The sequence below is a fragment of the Micromys minutus genome, assembly GCF_963924665.1.
Source record: "Micromys minutus genome assembly, chromosome: 22".
NCBI lineage: Eukaryota > Metazoa > Chordata > Mammalia > Rodentia > Muridae > Micromys > Micromys minutus.
In genome coordinates, this window is record NC_137957.1 from 14,367,999 (window position 1) to 14,374,073 (window position 6,075).

The following is a 6,075-nucleotide window of genomic DNA, read 5'->3' on the forward strand; positions in this document are numbered from 1 at the left end:
TTCTATACAATTCACTCAAAGAGCACAATTTGGTAGCTTTTAGTATGGTCAAATTGTGAAGTGGTCGTCACCATCAATATTAGGGCATTTTTGTAACCCCCAAGTCTGCACCCCATTAAGTATGATCTACACCTTATTAGGCATATTCATCCACTCCAGCTAATGGGTTTTTCTCTGTAGATTTGCCTATAATGTATATTTCCTATAAGTCAAGCCATACATCATGAGGTCCTTTGGAACTTATTTCCCTAACAATATTATTTAGATTTCACCCACATTATATCATTAATATATTGGTAGCTCAGATCACTCATTGCTAAATAATACTCCTTTGCATGAATATATTGCATGTTGAGTTTATCCCTCCTGTAGACTGACATCAGGGCAGTTTCTCCTCTGGCCATTGTAACTAACACTGCTCTGAACACTCCAGCAAACATTTCTGTGGGTAGACACAATATTTTCATTTCTTGGGGCTATGTTACCCAGTGGAATTGCTGGATCATGGAGTGAGTCTGCCTTAGACTCTTAAGCAGTTAGCATTTTGCATTCTCACTGGTAGTTATGAGAATTCCAATTTCTCCAAATAGTGTGCATGTGTACATGTATGTGAATATGGTGTGTGTGGTATATTTATACTTATCTGTATGTGTGTGCATATATGTATGTTACCTGTATAAATACGGTGTATATAGATGGCATACATGTATTTGTATGTTTCTGATGTATTCATGTATATATGAGTGCATGTGCATATGGTGTCTTTGTGTGAATACAATGTATGTGTATGGTATATATGTACCTGTGTGTGTACCTGGTACGTGTGTGTGTATGTACATGTATGTCGTATCTATGTGTGAATATGGTATATGTGTATAGTATACATGTATGTATGTGTATATCTGGTATATGTATATAGTATATGTGTGTATGTTCACATGTGTAGTGTGTGTGTGAGTATGGTATATGTATATGGTACATGTGTAGTTGTGTGTGTGTTGTGGAGGTGTATGCATCTGAGCATGAAGGAACATGTTGAGTGTTGTTCTCTGTCCCTAGGCTTTGATCCCGAGTCAGGTTCTGTCAGTGACTTGGGAACTAGGCTGATGTCCAGCGATCTCCAGTGGGCCTTCTGTTCTGTGTCCTCACACTGGAGTTGGGTGTGCGTTACTATATCTGGCTTTTTTCATAGGCTCTGGGGATTCGTCCTCAGCTCATCTGGCTTGTGCAGCAAAGGATCTTACTCAGCTTTCTCCTCAGTCCTTTTTCCCTCATCCCCCACCTCTCCTCCTCTCTTACTGACTTATTACTCTATCCTAGGAGTAATATGTGGTATTTCATCCTGATTTTGATTTGTATTTTCTTTATGGATAAAGATGGGGATTAGCTTTCATATATTTACTGGTCTTTTATATGTCTTTGGAGGAATATCTATTCCTATCTTTGAGCTTTTATATTAGGTTAATATCAAAATCTGATTTTCTTATATATTCTACATAGAGACCTTTATAAAATAATACAGCCTGCATTCTTCTCTCATTCCGTGAAGTTTTACATCGAAGGGCATATTTTTAATTCCAATGATGTCTATTGTCGGTTATTGTTGCTTGTGATTTTTGGGTTATGGCTGACAAATCATAGCCTGTCCAAAGCCATGAAGATTTACTTCTGTTTTTCTAAGCACTTAATAGTTTTTTTTTAACTGATGTCTAGATTTTAGATAAACTTTCAGTTAGCCCTTGTGTAAACTGAGGGATCCTGTGTCTTCTTTTGCACACAGCTATCCAACTGTTTGACCTTCGTCTCTTGGAGATTGTTCTTTCCCCCACTGAGTTGTCTCCAAACCTATAACACAACTCACTGGCAAGTGTCAGGGTGTGTTTGTGGCTTCTCAGTTGTATCCCACGAGTTGGCAGTGTGGCATCGGGTTGACTCCATTACTGTAGGCTGTGGTGCTATACGATCTGAAATCAACGCCAAGCCCTCTAACTTTGCTGACCTTTTTGAAGATTGTTTTCGTTGTCCTGAGTCCCTTGTGTTTTGTTGTAGTTTCCTTTTGAGACATAGCCTCACTCTCTAGCCCTGGTTGGCCTGGATCTTGCTATGTAGACCAGGCTGGCCTCCATGTCAAGATAGATCCTCTTGCCTCTGCCTCAGAGGTGCTAGCATTAAAGTCATAACCTGGATTCTCTGCATTTCTGTATGAAGTTTAGCTTCCAGGGTTGTTGTTGTTTCAAGAAGCCAGCTGGAAATTTGATAAAGCTTGCACTGTGGAAACACTTTTAGGGCTGTGGGTTGCCCTCATTTTAATACTGACTCTTAGGGTCTACAAGGACGTCCTTCCATTTCTGTCAGCACCCTCTTTGTAGTTTCACAGCATTATGTCTTTAAGTTCCACGTGTCGTTCTTTTAAACTAGGTTTATTTTTAAAGTTAAATGCTTCTTGATATTATTAAATTGAAATTATCTTTGTGTTTGCTTTGTCTCTGACCAGGTGGGCATACACATGGGTATGTGGATGAGGCCCGTCGTCAACCTCGGGTGTTCCTCAGGTGCCATGCTCCTTGCTTTTATGTTTGTTTTCCTTATTTGTTTGTTTTTGAGAAAGTTTCTTTGTTACCTGAAGATCACTGGTTTGGCCTGTCTGGGTGTCCAGGGAGCTTCAGGAATTGGCTCGTCTGCCTCTCCAGCAGTGGTATTCCAAGCATACAACTCTATGCTGGGCTTTAAAACAAACATCCAGTTCATGCTTGCAGGAAAAGCATTTAACCATGTTGTCTCCTCAGCCCTTAATTTTTGGTTGGCACCCTTCCTACTCCAAAGAATCCAATGGCCTTTGGAGACTTATCTTGCTGAGCTGGTTGATGTTGGTAGGTTTTTGGTGGCTTGCTCTGGATTTTCTGTATAAGACTGCCTCATCTACAAGCAGACATGGTTTTAATTCTTCCTTTCCAATCCAATGCATGGTATGCTGTTCTCTTGCCTTACTGTCCTGGCTAGACTTCTGAGTACATTGTTGTAGAGAAGGTGTGGGAATGTGTATTCGTCCTTGCTGGGTTCTGGATATTAAGACATATTAGTTGGTTTTCTAGTGCAACATGAAGCAATGACCTTATGAAGAGAAAGTTCATTTTGATTCCTGGTTCTCTAACTCTGGTGAGGGTAGTTCATCATGGTGGAAGTGTACAGAAATGCAGACTGCTCACCTCATGAACAACTGGGGCATGGCCCCACAGTCCTCTGTAAAGGCGTGAGTCTGCAGCTAGTCACCGAAAGACATCCCGGAAAGCCTTGCATCCTAAACGTCCATGGCACTTCCCAGGAGGACCACCCTGGAGACCAAGTCTTTAATACACAGGGGAGAGAGTATTCACATCCAAATAGCGTCGGAGGAGGAATTAAGTCTTTCCCCAATGTGTTGATGGCAATGGGCTCTCTGTTTTCATGCTTTTTAACCTAAGACCTCTTGTTGCCAGTTTGTTGCATGTGTTTTACCGCGAAGAGAATGTCATTTTTTTCCCCCATTTCTATTGTAGTGTCGGTGTAGTTTCAGCCTCGTTATGCTGATATGGTAGATGATGCTGACTTTAGTTTTATACTGATTTTTGCTTTTTGGATGTTATGCCAACTGTGCATCCCTGAAATAGTCCGCTAGGTCATAGCCATCTGCACGCTACTGGTGTAGTTGGTGCTGCCTCCATTTGCAGGGTTCTGCTGCAGGTGTGGTGCTACCATCATAGGAAATGGAGGTCTGTATGCAGTTTCCTTTGTCTGGCTTTGACATCAGGGTATACTGGTCATGTAGGACAAGTTCACTGGTATTCCACGATCTTCTAGTTTGTGAAGGGTTGATGCTTATTCTTCTTGAAATGTTTGCTGCACGTGCTGGCCCCTGTGGATGGCCACAATCACTGTATGACACAGAAGCTGATCCCTGTATTTGAAAACTATTACCGGAGATGTTCGGACTCTATTTTCATTGTGTTTTCAACAGCCATTTTGTATCAATTGCATCTGCCTAATCTTTAGACTTTTCTATCGATGGCTTTTCCTAATCTTAGTCTTTCACATATGAGATCACTTCTCATTTGTCTGAACTCACGTGATTGGCTCTAACTGCACTTCCTTCCCTTGATTTTCACCTCGAAGAACTTAGTGCAATCAAAATTTATAAAGGGGGTCCCTTCAGTTGGGGGTCACGTGACTGCCAGGTGTTTATAATGTGCACACTGGATGTAACTATAGAAATGACTGTGAGTTTACAAAGCCTTGCTGAGACTATTGATGCTGCTTTTAAGAGGTAACAGTTAAAGTTGACATCTTAATAATTAATGTAAGTGTACCTCAAAGAATGCATGCCATATTTCCTAAGGGCAGATAGTGCACTGTGAGTTAGGAACCACCTTTGTCCCCTATAGTGAACGTAGTATTGGGTTTTATGGGGTTGCTGTGGGCACATGTTCTTGGGCCTTTCTCATACAGGGAAAGGTATATTCCGTAGGTTCTTTGGTGTACTGACCTTCAGGACCCCGGGTGGGGAAGCTGGCATCCGGAGGTAAGTTGCAGGACACTTTAGGAATACTGGAGCTTCCATCTGACCCCAGACCTGACTCCAAAACCCATCGCATTCCTCCAGAGTGACTTTTCAAGTTGGTGGAGACACTTTCTTCCTTTGGGAAGCTGTGGAGATGAACCCTGACTAGCACTCAGCTCCGGAGACTGAATCACACTCAATGCACCAAACATGCGGTTCATTTTTTTTTTTCTTTTTATTTTGGCTTTTTAAAATCACCATTTATTCCATTTGGTAGAGGATTTTTTTTTCCATACAAATATTTGCAACAATTTTGAATTCCCCAAAACCATACATACACGATAAATACCATGCTACTATTAAAGTATTAAATTTGTACAAAAATACTTTACAGTTTAATACTTGTTTGTTACAAACAAAAATACATATTTAAGTGACTCATGATCTTTTTTTTTTTTTTTCCTTAACATGATTCTGTTCTATACTTTCTTGCCCTGGCAGTTCTAAAGTGTGTTTGAAATCATATATTTCTCTGCACAAAAAAGAAAGATGAATGAGTTCCCTTACACGAAGAACACAGTGTTTCGATGTTTGGCCTGTGCAGTTATATTAGTGACCAAAATGAGCATGTTTGGAAAAGAATAGTTTTGGCATTCTACCATCAATATACAGGTCTATTTCTTTTTCTCTTTAAATATTTACCAAATGACAGTTATCAGTGTAGCTATTTAAAAGTATTCGAACAAATGAAAACAGTTGCCCACAAACATTTAAAGCAACTGTCAAGAGTTTATTGCTTCGGGGGACAGTGATTGGCAATGAGCTTTGTGAACGTGTATTTACAAGTTGAGCGAGTGGCCTGGCTCAGAACAAAAGCGTCGTTAGCCACGTTGTAGCTGTGCGCCCCTCGGTATAGCAGTCTGCAGATGTCTGAGCCGGGTGAGTTCTGTTCGCCTACCCATAAAGTGAATCTTACTTCGTTAGACTCGTCACGCCTTAAATTCTTAGTCTTGGATTTTAAAAATAGGATCATATCACTAATTCTCAGTGTTACTACACACCCTAATTCATTATCAGAGATTTTTTTTTCAGCTATTAAAAAAAATATGTCCTTAAAGGGGGAAAACAAAAACAAAACAAAACAAAAAAAAAACAAACAAACAAACAAAAAAAAAACAGGTCACAAGACATATCCTGTTTGATCAGTTGCATAGGGAAGAACAGGGAAGAGCATACATCTTAGTTAAAATCATTCCTATAGTTGGGCAAAACATTTACCACCACCTATTATGGTCTCCTACGTGCACTGTTGCTGAAATGTTTTTAAGAAAACCTAATGTTATACCTGTACCCCTCCCACCGCGGCAGGCCTAGCCAATCACCCATCACAGCTCCCCTAGCAGAACCCTAGTGTGTAAATCCGTGTCGATCACGTTCTTACGCTAATGACGTCATTAGTTATTAGAAACGTATTTCATTCAGGAAATTATCATAGAGAATATTTTCAAACAGATGCTTCTCTGTAAAAAGCGACGGTGAAG

At 40.3% G+C, this 6,075-nt stretch overlaps 1 protein-coding gene across 13 annotated transcripts in view; it reads right to left on the reverse strand.

Annotated features, from left to right (window-relative positions):
- Positions 1–5,644: 5,644 nt before the first annotated feature.
- The window catches only part of GRIP1 (glutamate receptor interacting protein 1), a gene marked incomplete at its 5' end in the record, with an annotated part of 570,261 nt that continues 569,830 nt past the window's right edge, over positions 5,645–6,075 (reverse strand). For all 13 annotated transcript variants that reach the window (XM_080935612.1, XM_080935622.1, XM_080935620.1 and 10 more), the window contains one exon: positions 5,645–6,075. This exon is cut by the window's right edge and continues 510 nt beyond it.